The sequence below is a fragment of the Mustela lutreola genome, chromosome 8 (assembly GCF_030435805.1).
Source record: "Mustela lutreola isolate mMusLut2 chromosome 8, mMusLut2.pri, whole genome shotgun sequence".
Classification (NCBI taxonomy): domain Eukaryota; kingdom Metazoa; phylum Chordata; class Mammalia; order Carnivora; family Mustelidae; genus Mustela; species Mustela lutreola.
The window spans coordinates 26,700,845-26,715,547 of record NC_081297.1 but is presented as its reverse complement, the minus strand read 5'-3'; the positions used below and the strand labels follow the sequence as shown (position 1 = coordinate 26,715,547).

Here is a 14,703-nt window from a genome sequence, read left to right as displayed (position 1 = left end):
GGGGGTATGTTGGGGGTCGGAGGAACAGAGGGAGAAGGAGAAGCAGACTACCCCCTACCTGTGGCTCAATCACTGGACCCTGAGATCACGACCTGAACTGAAAGCAGACTGAACCACACAGGTGCCCCTTGAAAGACTTTCCTGATGAAGCCAGAAAACAGCCAGAAAAAAATGGTATATACCACATATGAATGCTGATAACTCACTTTCTGCACTCATGACAGACATATATATTTTTTTTAAGATTTTTTATTTATTTGCCAGAGAGAGAGTGAGAGCGAAAGTGAGCACAGGCAGACCGAGTGGCAGCAGAGGCAGACGGAGAAGCAGGCTCCCCGCCGAGCAAGGAGCCCGATATGGGACTCGATCCCAGGACGCTGGGATCATGACCCGAGCCGAAGGCAGCCGCTTAACCAACTGAACCACCCAGGTGTCCCTCATGACAGACATTATTAATTAAGCCATCACACTTTTCATTGTAAATTAAATGTATTTGTTACACACACACACACACACACACACATTCAATGAAATTAAAATTACCTACACACACTCAAACAGAATCACAGGAACTTCAACATGGGGCTCCAGACAGCCACAGCAACCAATGAGAACGGATACAAAATAGGAATCCTATTTGCCTTTCCTTCCATAGGGTGAGGACATACCAGTGTGTAGAAGGTAGTCATTCATAAAAGTCATTCTCAGTGTCAGTCATCTGAGAGGAGTGATGGGTCATTGGACATGAAAACAGAACCCGGGAGTATGCCTTCATGTTCTGATTTCTCTCTTCTCCCCCGAGCTCTGTGTCAAAGAGAAGTATAATCCCAGGCTTGTTGTCTGCTGGCTTGCTCAATGGGAAGTGGTGAGGGAAGAATGGAGGAAGACCCTTTTTCTCTACTTCCTGTAGTGTTGTCTCCCATTTGAGCTGTCTCTTCCTCCATGAGCTGGGCCCTTACCAGGAAGCCCCTACTGTCATGCTAAGTCCTAACAGATGGCTCAGGCTGGTACTTTCTTTTAACCTCCCCTCCTCCCTGTGTCCCTATAGCCTTCTGGGGGGGGGGGTAGTGGCTTCCTGCTGTCACTTTTCCATCCTCTGCTGGGCTTCATAGCTCTCCCAGCACCTGGGTAACCAATTCCCTGTCTGAAATTCTTGACTGGAGCCTGACTGAAACAGAAAATGACCCCAGACAGGCTGAACAGGCATGTTCTCTCTTGACTTCAAGTTCTGGGATGTGAATTTTGAGAGCTTCTAACAGCTTTGTAGGAACTGCAAGGTATGAAGAAGGAGGACCTCAGACAAAGAAAGGGACCAACAGTAGACTGCAGGAGGACAGGAAGCTGGAGATGGAGAAATTACCCCTCCTGATAGAGATTACCATTGTAAATCTGTCTGCTTCCCTTTGATATCACTGAGACTTTAGAAAGTCATATGGGAATATTCCAGCTGGGTCTCAGCTGTACTGAGAGGTTTGATTTCACTTCAGAAATGTGTGGACCCCTTTTAACCTACTCCCAGGTTTCCGGTGTTGGCCTAACTTGTTTTTATTATAATTTTAGTTGTTTAAATGTGTACCACCAGAAGAAAATCTATGTATGATTACATTCTTACATAACTATAAAATCAAATTTGTAAATTAAATATATACATATGTATAAAAATTAACAAAATCCAAATGAACACAACTGAATTAATCTGATGACGTATATATATAATCTTATTTTTTAATTTTAATTTTATATTTTAGATTCTAACATTTTTCAGTTTTAATTTTGCTTTTTAAATTATATATATATGTATATACATATGTATATATAAAATTTTACTTTTTTTACTGAAACTAAATTGCTTGAATAAGTTTCTGACTCCCACCAAGCAGGTTCTTAGAGTGTGGCATGCCTATATTACCACGTGCCAGATAAAGAGTCCATTCTCCTACCATTTTCTTGTGGCTCAAACCTCTGCACAACCTTTAATAATACAAGGTGATGCCTTTGACCTACATTTGACAGAACCACATCATTTATTACTAAGTAAATCCTCACTCTTTCCTCATTAGCCTGAAAGAAATACGGTGGACAGCTCAGTCATGTGCCAGTGCTCAGCCATGGGATCGTCATCAGATGGTGCATACTCTCCTACTCGTTGTGTATTGAAGATTATTATGTTAAAACACAAAATGAAAATGCTTATGGAGGTCCCCTCAGAAATAGGAATAGTTGTAGAAAATAGGAATATTGCCCCTGAGGCCAGTCTAGTAGTGGTGGCAGTAATAATGAACAATCCCCATGGAAGACGGACCACAAGGAAAGGGAAGGGAAGCTCAAAGGATTAGCTCCTGTACCTTTCCTTATGGACACTGTCCTTCCTTTGACAGCCTTACAGGACGAGGGCTTGGTTCTACTAACGGTCCTTACAGTTTTATGAAGTTTGCATAAGGACAATAAAATCAAGTGACCCTGACCAGGCCATATTGATGGATGTCATACATTAATTAATTAATACATTAATTAGTGATGTATATCAATGCCATACAGATAATACAATGAGCATCAGGGAAGAAGCTGAGATACTGGAATGATACTGAAAGTACATGTTTGAGTGGAATGACAGTGAATAGAAGTTTTGGAGGGAAGTAATAAAACTCTCTCTTACTCTCATGGACACACGTAGCAATGTTCTATACGTAGGCAGGAACATTTACACTGCCTATTTACACTGCCTAATTGTGCACAGATATGCATACCACAGAACACAGTGGAGACAGAGGTGTAGCACAGGGAAATAAAGCATGTTTTAATAGTCATTGTCCTTGGGGAACAATTTAGTCACTGTTAGGATGCTCATACCTCACAGTCCAGCAATTCCCCTTCCAGGTGTAGATGCTAGGGAAAAGTGTAAGAGGAGACATGTATAAGAACGGACACGGCAATATTGTTTGTAATGATTGAAAAGACAGAGAGAGATGTTTACCCACAAGAGGACAGATATATGACTGATGGGTTATTCATGCACTGTTATGCTCACGCAATTCATAAAGGAGGGAAAATGAATGAACTACAACTGTGCACATCCATGCTCTTGACCGTCCCCCCCCAACAAAGACACACACACAAACTACTGAGTGGAAAGAACATGTTGCAGAAGATTCATACACTTGGAATGTATACACTTAGGCACAAAATATTTGTAATAAAAATATGAATAATTACATGTTATGATAAATACCAAATTCAGGATAGATATTACCTCTGGGAAGGGAGTGCAGGTGCAATTAGAGAAGGTACACAGGGACTTCAACTCTATCAGCAGTTTTATTTTCTTAAGCTAACCGATACATATATAGGTCTATATTCTTTATGTGTTTTTTGTGTACCTGAAATAAGCCATGATAAAGAAAACATTTTAACAAATCAGTCATCTTACATAAAACTCAACTCTCCCTGAAAAACCCTTTAATGGAAATGTCTGAAGCTTCTATAGATGCCCAGACATGCATGGAACAGAGCTTGCCTGGAACAGAGCTTGTAAACCTGAGTACAAGCCTTGTCTGATGAGCTCATTGGGTTTTTCCATCAAAAAAGGCTTATTTACTCTCTTGTTATTCTATCAAGACTCCCTACATGAAAACATTAGTCTGTAAAGTAAAAGGAATTTTGCAGCAATCTGGATAAGTGCTTTTCTTAAAGCAAAAGCATTTTTCCTAAAGTAGTTGGTTTTACTATTCATGGTGGTTCATTTACTTGATAGAGAAAAAGCTCCTGGGGCAGAGGAAAGGAAGGCATATATTTCCACTGACAAAACTTGTCACCCTTTGGGAGCCCTGGGGTTCAGGCCTGAAAGTTATACCAAAAGTATAAACTGAATCTAAAACCAAGTTGAAAAAGACTCACCTGTGCTTCTTAAAAGAGGTGCCATACATTAGACTAATCTCGTAAGAGGGCATTCAGCAATTGTTCCAACACAACTGGGACATGGATCTTACATATAGCCTTTGAGACTTTGCCAAGGCTCCTTGTCTATCTCTGCTCCAAAGTGGGGCCTAAAACCTACTGTCATCTGTCTCATCCTTCATTCTTCTTCCTGAGGAACTTTGTCATCTTTATATCATAATCAGAATACCAAAATCCACAAGATAGGTTTGGGAGACATCTGGATTAGTGAAAAGACTGAGTGTGGGATTTGTGGCCAAATAAGGGTTCAGATCCTGGCTCCCTCCCCTTAATGGAGGTAGAACTTTCTTGAGAAAGTTACCTGGCTTTTTTGAGCCTCAGTTTTCTCAGCTTTAAAATGGGGATGAAGACACCTAACTCATGCATGAATAACAGTGGCTAGAACTCAACAGATGACATCACTGTCCCCTTCATTCTGGAGCCCAGCCAACAGCAGCACACAGCACACAGCTCCTGCTACAGGTGAGCCCTGCTGCTCTGCCTCACATGAAGGCCACCTGATCCTATGCAATTTGCATGTACACATCTGTAGGTGATTATTAACCTTCTATGGTACAGCACACACAGGACATAAGGCAGATATTTCATGAATGAAATGTTAACTCTGCGTGTAGCTAAACTTCCCATCTATTTGGGACAAGCCTGAGGGCTTAATCCTTGGATGATGGTTTTGTCTGTTCAACAGTCATCTGTTGAACATCATATGAATGACCGGGTATAGCAGGTGTAATGTGTTTACTGAAGGTAATGGATGTGGCAGTGGAGACATGGGAAAAAGAGACATTAATAAGTCTGCCCTTCAAATCAGGGGAGGCTTCATGGAAGAAGTGATATTTGAGTCAACTCTAGGGACTATGGAATTTCCAGGTAGACAAAGAGGAGAGCAGAATCTAGGCACGAGATTTGCCAAGTCAAAGTCATGGGCCATGGTAAAGCATCAGTAATGCTAGAGCATAAAATCCCAGAAGGCAGTGGTAGCAGCAGAGACTTGATCAGTAGGCAGGGACTGATCACAACGGACCTGAGTGTCACACTAAGGCTAGAATTTTCTCCCAAAGGCAATGGGCGCAGCTAAAGAATTTTGAGAAGAAAAATTACATGACTGGATTTGTGGTTTAGAACAGAGGCTCCATCAGTAATGAACTGATGGATGAGAGGGTGTGAATCATGGAGCCAAAAGCCCAGCTAGGAGACTATGGGAAGAATCCAGTCAGAAGATGGCCACCTGCACCAGCTCTGTGACCATGTGGAAGAAAAGGAAGGGAAAGACAAAATATAGTGGAGAAATGAAATAACAGGACATGGAAACTGATGAGATAGGAAGAGCGGGGCGTGAGGAGAGGGGTATAAAGACCCAAGTGTCTGCCATGGGCCAGGACAGAGAGGTCTCTCAGCCCGTGAGATAAGGGACATAGAAAGAGGAGCAGCTTCCCGGGCATAACAATAAGTGCATGCTTCTATTAAGACAAACATGTCTCTGGGATATAGCCAGGGGCTGATGAAAACAACAACAAATTCAAGCAATGACTTGGGTGTGTAGCTATAAAACCTGAGCATGGTGTAGACTGGGAGCAGATTTTCTGGAGGTCTTACATAACAGCGGTCAGCAAGTCCAAGAACTTGGACCCAATTATCTGGGGAGACTGAAGGGAAATGCTCCCTTAGCTGACGATACCCTTATACAGAGTGCCTTGGTATCTGCAGCAACTAGCTTAGAAAATCCCCACAGGCATACAATTAAACAAAAGAGAAAGATCTGAAACAACACGTGGACTGGAAGAGAAAGAGAGAGAGATTGAGAGAAACTCAAGATCAGTGTTAAATTGACTGGGAAGAAAGTATGGAAAACCACCAAGTGAACTGCTTAGAACTTCTCCGATCCCCTGTGTCCACATTTGCCCTCTGACCTGACCCTGCGTCCCTCCGGCACAATGGGAGCACTGAGCTAATTCATTCTTTGCGTGTGATCATCAGCTTTCTCTACAGAGGTCAAAGTGCTCTGGGCATTCATCCGACCAAATATGCTTGTACCAGAGGTCCGGGGCTGTGCCAAAATCCCAACGACAAAATAGCACTGCAGGGAGACTACACGGTCAAAACAGGCTATTAGGAGAGCAACTGCAATTTACCAGTATTAGACAAATCCCAGTTTTATGGGTTCTTTGGTTGTACCAATAAATCAGGTAGAGCCGGCCTGTCTAACACAATAGCCAACTAACCGTGTGTGTCTACTGAGCACTTGAAATGTGGCCAGTCTGGATTGAGATGTGCTATAAGCACAAAATGCACACCAGACTTTGAAGACAATATGGAAGAAAAAATGTAAAATATCTCATTCACAATTTTTATATTGACTATATGGGGAGATGATAATGATGGATATATTTGACTAAGTAAAAAATATTATTAAACTACTTACAACTGTGTCTTTTAATTTTTTTTTAATGTGGCTACTTACTAGAAAATATAAAATTATACCTGTGGCTCCCATTGTGGTTTAAATTATATTTCTACTGGCCAGCACTGGGTTAAAGGTTGTTTTTGTTTTTGTTTTTCAAAGATTGTATTTATTTATTTGACCGACCGAGATCACAGGTAGGCAGAAAGGCAGGCAGAGAGAGAGAGGGAAAGCAAGCTTCCTGCTGAGCAGAGAGCCTAATGTGGGACTTGATTCCAGGACCTGGGATCATGACCCAAGTTGAAGGCAGAGGCTTTAAACCAGTGAGCCACCAGGGTGCCCCTGGGTTAAAGGTTTTAAGTATCCTTCACTCCTCAGCATATACTAGGCATATCCTTGGGCACATACTATGCTCCATTGTCTTATTTATCCCCCAAATGAAAACAAAGTAACTTAGAGTAAATGTTAATATTTTTCCAATCTACCCACAGTAGACATACCCAAGAGCTCTGCCCCAGAGGAAACCATGATTTACTCCAGCTACAAAATGAAGACTTGCTTTTTAGCTTGTAGGGTAATATCTAAATCCTACTCTGTTTCTATCATATACACTGGCCCTGGAATCAACTTCAAAGCATCAATATTGGAAGTGAATGACACTCCCCACCACACACATAGGCAGGCACACTAAATATGACTCACCAAGAATCTGTGAAGACTGAAGAATAGTAGAAAGTATATGTATGTGCTTAGGGTTATTATAGTTCTCAAAGCTAATTGTTGAAGTAAAGACTTTGGTCTTTATATAATTTCATAGTTTCCTATACTGTTTTCTAACCTGGTTTCCCTGGTGTTAAATACAGTGTTTTACTTTGAAATCTTAGGAGAAATGACTACATTTAGGTTTCCTCATTTAGGAAATATGTCCAAGTTCATGCTCTTTGTGTAAAATAAAGGAAACCTTTTAAGACTAAATAGGATCCTCCTTCAGGCATTTTTTCCCTTTGAAGACACTCAGTTATTACCATTAACGTAATTCCCTTTGAATATCAATGCGAAGTTAATTTACCCAATTGCTATCCTCTTCTTGTATTAAAAGCATCACATTTAGTGAAAAAGAATGTGGCCTTTGGAAAAATCATTTTCTCCTGTTTGTAGCTCCTGGAGTGTGTGCACTCTGACTCGTTTAGAGGAAAAGCGATTGGGTGGCTTTGTTTTGTTTGTGGACCCTTCAACATTTCTCCTGTTGTTTGTACAACATTGACAGACGTAAATGTTCATTGCCTGACACTCGATACGAACGTGTAATGAGTCCTCCCTGGATGAATAAGTAAATGAGAGAGAACAATGGCTGGACTACTCTGCGGCTCAGAGTTCTCTTCCTCCCCCGCTTGGGAGGTAGCACAAAGATCTGACCAGAACATGAATAGAATTGCTACAATTTAATCAACTCCCCAATTTGGTATATATCAGAAATCATCAAAAATCCTCATGTCATGCCTTCCCCTCCGTCCGTTGTGTTATGCTCTACCCACCACACTCCTATTCCAGTTTAAATATACAGCGTGAGGTCAGTGGCTTAGGGATTTTCATCCCCCTTCTTCTCACCAACTTGGTCTCCGCCCCCTGCAAGTGCAGCGTGGCCTCCCAAGCCCTGGAAGTGGGCCCCTCGGGGCCCTGACTGACAAAGCCAGTGGCCCGCATATCCTCATTCCACAGGGCTGTCCAGACGGCTTCCTAAAATCTTCTGGGGAGACAGGAGTTTTGTTGGCACATGACAGAAAGGCCTTTAAATCAACCATGGCTTTGAAAGGCCAACATGTACCAGGCCGACACTTGTGGTCTGTTCTGGCCTCTTTTATCTGCCTTCTGGGGCGTGGAGCAGGGCTTGCATCCTGCCTTTGCCTAGGCCTAGCCTTAGAAGGCCAAACCTTCATTGTTGGGAAATGTAAGAGCTGTTCAATCTGGAACATCCATCCCCAGAAGGAGCCTCCTGTGCTGCTGCCTGTCCCCAGTCCTCCCTGGTGGACTGCAGCTACTGTAGTGAAGATCACGTGAGATGATGTAGGTTCAACTATGCAAGATCCAAAGCATAAAAGAGAGATTGTTCTTTTACTAAGATGTCAGTTAAGAGATGACAAAACCAAAGACTAATGGAGGAAGGTGATTTTCTTGAGGTTCTGGAGAGGAACTCTTCGGCTTAAGTTGAGTCTACAGTCCTTTCTTCTAAACAATCTACCTGCCATGATTAGTTCTCACAAAAGGCTTTATTCTAATGAGAGGGGATTTGTGCTCTAGAAGCAACTGTTTTATTCTGGGCTCTCTGAGCCGCACCTTGACAGGCAAGGACCCCACTTCACAGGGATCTTGCGGTGGGAGGAATGCTCTTTCCGTGTCTCAGTTAGCAGCAGCATCTTGAAAATACATTGCCTGCCTTCCCTACTTTTACTCATGATGATATCAACTCATTCCAAACACTGTCATGAAACTTGTATTTCTTCATATATTCATTTCTATATTTCCTCATGCATTCGTACTCGTACTAGTTAGCACTTGTTATGATGTGCCAAGAACTTGTGGGCATTAAAGTATTTACTTTTAACAGCAACCTTTGATATAGATCCTATTTTTTAGAAGGATTTTTATTTATTTACTTTAGAGAGCATGAGAGAGAGAGCAAGCAGTGGGAGGGGCAGAGGGAGAGAATCTCCAGCAGACTCCCTGCTGAGCGCAAAGCCCTCAAACAGGGCTCGATCCCACCACCCTGAGACCATGACCTGGGTTGAAATCAAGAGTTGGATGCTTCACCAACTGAGCCACCCAGTGCCCTTTTAGGTCCTATTGTTGTATGCATTTACAAATGAGGAAACTGAGATTCAGGAAACACCTCAGGAAGGGGCAGAGCTAAGGTGTGAGTCTGTAGTCTCATTAGGACAGGCTATGATGCTTCGCACATCACCTTTTCCACATTAACACAAAAACTTATAATACACTCCTCACCTTCCTTTGAACAGTTCACATTTGCCTTGAAAGGGGTTGTTTGAAAACGAATAAACTCATTTCCTATTTGCACACAACTGAGTTCAGTGGTTTAATAAATGCATTACAGGAGCTCTTTGTATAGGAATTTGATGCATGCCTCGTAAACAAACCTATTTCTGGTTTTATTGGCTTTATGGTAAAAATTCATGGCACCATAAAAACATGAGATGTCTTAAAGGCTTCTGGCTTCACAAGGAGGATCAACCTTACATGTCTCAGAGGCCTTTAGATTAGAAACTATACCAGCCTTTCTCAGGAAAACATTTTAATGTCAAGAAACAGCGCGTTGAATTGAATCTAAACGTGTCATGCTTCAGCTTCTGCAGGTTTCCTCTTATTTAAGCCTCCGTGAAGATAAAGGATAGCCTGTCATTAGCTGGTGAAAAATCTTCTGGATATTTCATATGTTTGACAGTAATTGTGAAGCCCTCCTTAGTCTTCCTTGCTCAGGCTTACCATTCTTTCGTCCCTAATGATTCCTGGTTCACAGAGCTGTTTAAAAGGGATAGTTCAATATTTTATCAGAATCCCTGTATTGAGAAGGTGGAACACAATGGATCATTTCAGCCGCTATGCTCCATGGAGTCCTGGCAACGTTTCAAGTTGATTTAGCATAATTCTAAGTAACTGTAAGGGTTTCAAGTACTGTATGATTATTGGTCTAATGAGCCAGAGAACCTTTGATTGTACTCTTTTGATTCTTTCTTTCACTATCTGCATTATCTGTAATTTTAGGATTTTTCCATCTAACATCTATATCTAATGTGCTCCCTGAATTGCAGTGTGGTGAAGAAGGATGATTCTTGGACTCACCGGAGCTATGTGTGGCACTTACTGTGGTTATGCAAGAGCTGGACTCACGTGAAGGACACAATTCAAATGCTCATTCTTGATTCTCTCAGCTTCCAGTTCCCTGTAAATGTCCCTTTCATAAGACTTCCTTATGATCCTTTCAGAAGACTTCCTTTAGAAGTCTTCTGATCCTTATGATCCTTTCAGAAGACTTCCCTTAGAAAACAACTTTACGCACACAGATCTGAAGTCATTCCTTCCAGAAAGTAACTGAAGTGCAATAAAGGAAGACATGATGACTTTGTGGTAGCAATAAGGGAAGTCTGGACAGATACCAAGCATCTTCTCTGGGAAGTTAGCTAATTGTAAATGGATGTAAACAGGTATTGAAGACAACATAGGGCACCAAGGTGGCTCAGTCGGTTAAGTATCTGTCTTCAGCTCAGGTCATGGTCACAGGGTCCTGATCAGGCTCTCTGCTCAGCAGGGAATCGGCTTCTGTCTCTCCCTCTCCCTGTGTGTGCTCGCTCTCTCGCTCTCTCTCTCTAGCTCTCTCTCAAATAACAAAATTTTTTAAAAAGACAATAGTATCACAGCACACTAACTAAAAAGTCCAGCTAGTCCACAAAATAGTCACCAAATTGCCAAGTTGAACTTTGTAGAAGTTTAAACTCCAGTCTTTCTAGGGAGGTTAATTTAGGTCCACTCTCCACTTACTGTGCAAGCATTTGATAAACAGACAAATAAACATCTATAACCTTGTTTGGATGCAAAGAAGGACCTCCAGTTCCTCAAAAAATTTAAAAGTAGAACTACCATAAGACCCAGAGATTCCACTTCTGGGTATTTATCTGAAGGAAATGAAATCACTACCTGAAAAAGATACCTGTGCCCCCATCTTCACTGCAGCATTATTTATAATAGCCAAGACAAGAGATAAACATCTGTGGACAGATGAATGGATAAATAAATTATGTGCATATACAATGGAATATTATTCAACTGTAAAGAAGAAGACTCTACCATTTGCGACAACATGGATGGACTCACCCTGAGGACATTACGCTAAGTGAAAGAAGTCAGACGGAGAAAGACAAACATGATGGGATCCCTCTTACATGCAGAATTTTCCAAATAAAAAACAGAAAACAAAACCAAACTCACAATAAAAGAGATCAGATCTGAGTTTGCCAGAGGTGTGGAGCGGGGGAGGGAATGGGAGGAAGGTGGTCCGAAGGTGCAAACTTCCAGTTATAAGAACAGTAAGTCCTGAGGATGAAATGTACAGCATGCGACTATCACTAACCATGCTGTATGGTATATTTGGAAGTTCCTGAGAGAGGAAATACTAAAAGTCCTCATCACAAGGAAAGAGACTTTTGGTATTTTTTGGTAACTACAGGCGGAGATGGATGTTAAATAAACTTACGTGGCTTTGTATACCTTAGCCTTAAGCGGTGCCATATGTCATTATATCTCAATAAAACCGAAGGAGAAAAAGATGGACGTCCAACAAGCCACCTCACTCTCCCCACTCCTCTCCCTCCTTCTCCTCTCTCCCTTCCTCTTCTCTTTTCTCTCCACCTTCCTTCTTCATCCTCTTTTGACACCATAGCGGGCCCAGAACACACTCCCTGCAGAGTGCAGACTTGTCTTGAGTACACATGGCCCTAGCCAGGTGCTCACTGAAAACTCCACAGCAGGCACTGGCAAGCAGGAATCACAAGAAGCCGAAGATGAGGGGGGATGTTTTTTGCCAGCCTCCTTCACTGGAGGGAATGCACCCAGGATTAAAGAGAATCACAGAGGTTGGTGGATTAAAAATCGAATCAGAAAAGGACACATTTTAAAAAGTACACAAAGATGAACAGTTATAAAAATTCTTTCCTTTGCCCTCATAGGAGAAATGACTCAATCAGCGTCTCTCGTTTTTCCCTTTTTCTTCCCTGCCTCTGCAAACATCGTTTGTTATGGTTAGAATCCTGAGGTCCGTGTCGCGGCCTGCCAGGAGGCCAGTCAGAAGTATATCCATCAGCCTGGAGACCCTCTAGATTGCATTATATAGAAAAGAAAGAATAAGTAGTGTGCCCAAGTGAATCCAGCCGAGAGCCAAAAGCTGTGCTAAGCCTGTGTATCACTGACAACACACTGCCTGTGACATGGGGAGGCCAGCTGCCGCCCTGTCTGTTTCTAGGTACGTCAAGTGTGGCCACCACCCAGGAGACAGTGTGTGCTCAGGTGCCCCCTTTGCAACTGCCTTCATTTTCACACTCATGAACATTTTGCCCACCCTGTTTTGCCACTTCCAGTTAATCTCATGCATATTTATGTGCCAATTATGCAAATCCCCAGATAAAAATGCATTAAGCACCCATGATTTAGACTGGTTAAGTCTATTACATGGCATAATGAAATTACTGCATGATGTCCAATTTACCTCAACACTTGCTTTAAACTGTCAGTAAGTTATTAAGTAACCATAACACACCAAAATTTAGCTCTAGGAGGCTTTCTTTGTCCAGCTCTCATGATACCATGAAATCAGAAACTTCAAGTTGAATCCTTACTAGAGGAGCAGAATATTCTAGAATAGGCTTAATGAGGCATAATGTGGGATAAAGTTTAAAAATGACAACACATTATCACTGATATAAGTCTTTGGGTAAATTTTCAAAAATCACTGGGCAATTTCAACAACACAGGACATAGCAATTTAGGAACTAAAGCTGAGTCTTACCAATGGGATCTCATTTCATAGTCAAGTCCCGTTCCCTGAGTAGGCAACTGTAGGTTGCCAAATTCAAGTGTAATTTGAATCTTCATTATGGATATATAAATTTCCAGCATCAGAAATAAAGAAATGAAAGAAGAATCCACAGGAGGAACTTAACACACACACACACACACACACACACACACACACACACACACACCCTTGAAATATAAAAATTAAAGGGTTTGAATGAGAATCAGTTTCCTACATGAGATTTTTATGTTTGAACTTTGGTGGGACCCAAACCCCCATAGTTTCGACATTCACTAGACAACTAGATGGTTAAAGAGCAAGCTGTGCTGTGAAATTAAACGATAAATATAATATATGAGTAGTCTGACCCCCTGACATCTATTTCTCCCCTACTACAGCATGCCATTTTAAGCGGCCCACTGTGGGATTTACGCAGCGTTTGGGTCCTGCTTCATTTACATAGGGAACTCCCCTCCAAGTCTATGAGAGTTGTACTCCTATAAGGCTACGAGCTCAGATCCATTGATCCGATGGAAGCAGAGTGTGCATGGTACAGGGATAGAGGGTCTGAGGTAGCAAATTCAAAAACTAGTCAAATAAACAGATTATAATAACATCCCCTAAGGTATTTATATACTAACCCATTAATAAAGGGTGCCATTTGCCATTTTCTTTGCAGTCGTACAAGATATTATGAACTGGTACCTGCCGTTTCCACACCCCCTTGGATTGAGATATGCAGCCTGCAACCATCAGGACTTCATCTACATACTCAGTGAGAGCAAACAGGTCACAGACGGGATCTCACCGGAGATCAAACAGATGGACAGGCAGCCAAAGGGCTGGATTTGGACTCTCTGGTAACAAACCCTCTCTTGGGGCGATCCTTCCAGAATGACTATCAGACGAGAGGGAGATCAGGAATTCTCCCAAAGGACGGGACGATTTCATGCTTAAGATCCTAGTTCTAATATTTTCTTAATACATTGTGGTCATGCTCATTAACTAGCAAGAAAAATATATTCAACATGCTTGTACTGGAATCACTGAAAGGCGTATCAAAGAGAAGAGGTAAATCAAAGCCTTACTCTATTGGCTTTAACTACGCTGTGTGGTTACAAAGCCAATTTCCCCATTTTAAAAAAAAAAAATTCTGAATAAAGAAAGTACTATTTCTAGCATTATTTAGAACTTTTGGCCCACCCATTTAGAGTTATATGTGGATGCAGCAAATATCAAATAGATTCCCCATCATCTGAGCTTTTAATGGAAAGCCCCAGCTCCAAGGCATCCCTTTCTCAAGTGAAAAAGCAAACTCCAGCCAAGAAAAACAAGTTTCCAGAGCTTCTAGGAGACTGTAAGCAGTTCCCTGGGAGCATCTCTAAACGTTTCAGGACCAAGTTCAAGATGTCAGGCAAGTCTGGTGCTCTGGATTCTTTTCTGTAGGTCTGGGAGCTCTCTGAGAACATACTGGCTTCCAGAATGCATTAACCTACTTTCCACAGAGGATCCCCTGACCCTCTTGCTCTGAAGAAGAGGAGGAGGAAAGAGGATATTTCCAGCAGGAGCTGGGCATGCTCTGCTTTAAACGTGTCACTCCTCCTGCTAAACAGCAACGCCGCCAGAGAAATTGGTAGTTCCTGCAATGAACAGCTCCAAGGGTTGCACAGCCTCCAAGAAGAGTGACTGGAAATCCTTCTAAAATATGGCTGTCTAATCAAGCGAGAGGAGAACTCATTTACTAGGATTCCCATTGTCCACACTGACAGAT

General features: G+C 42.0%; 1 protein-coding gene across 3 annotated transcripts in view; it reads right to left on the bottom strand.

The window, feature by feature from the left end:
* FRMD4A (FERM domain containing 4A) overlaps nt 1-14,703 on the bottom strand; it is a 609,448-nt gene that overhangs the window by 436,035 nt on the left and 158,710 nt on the right. The gene's annotated exons all lie outside the window — the stretch shown is intronic.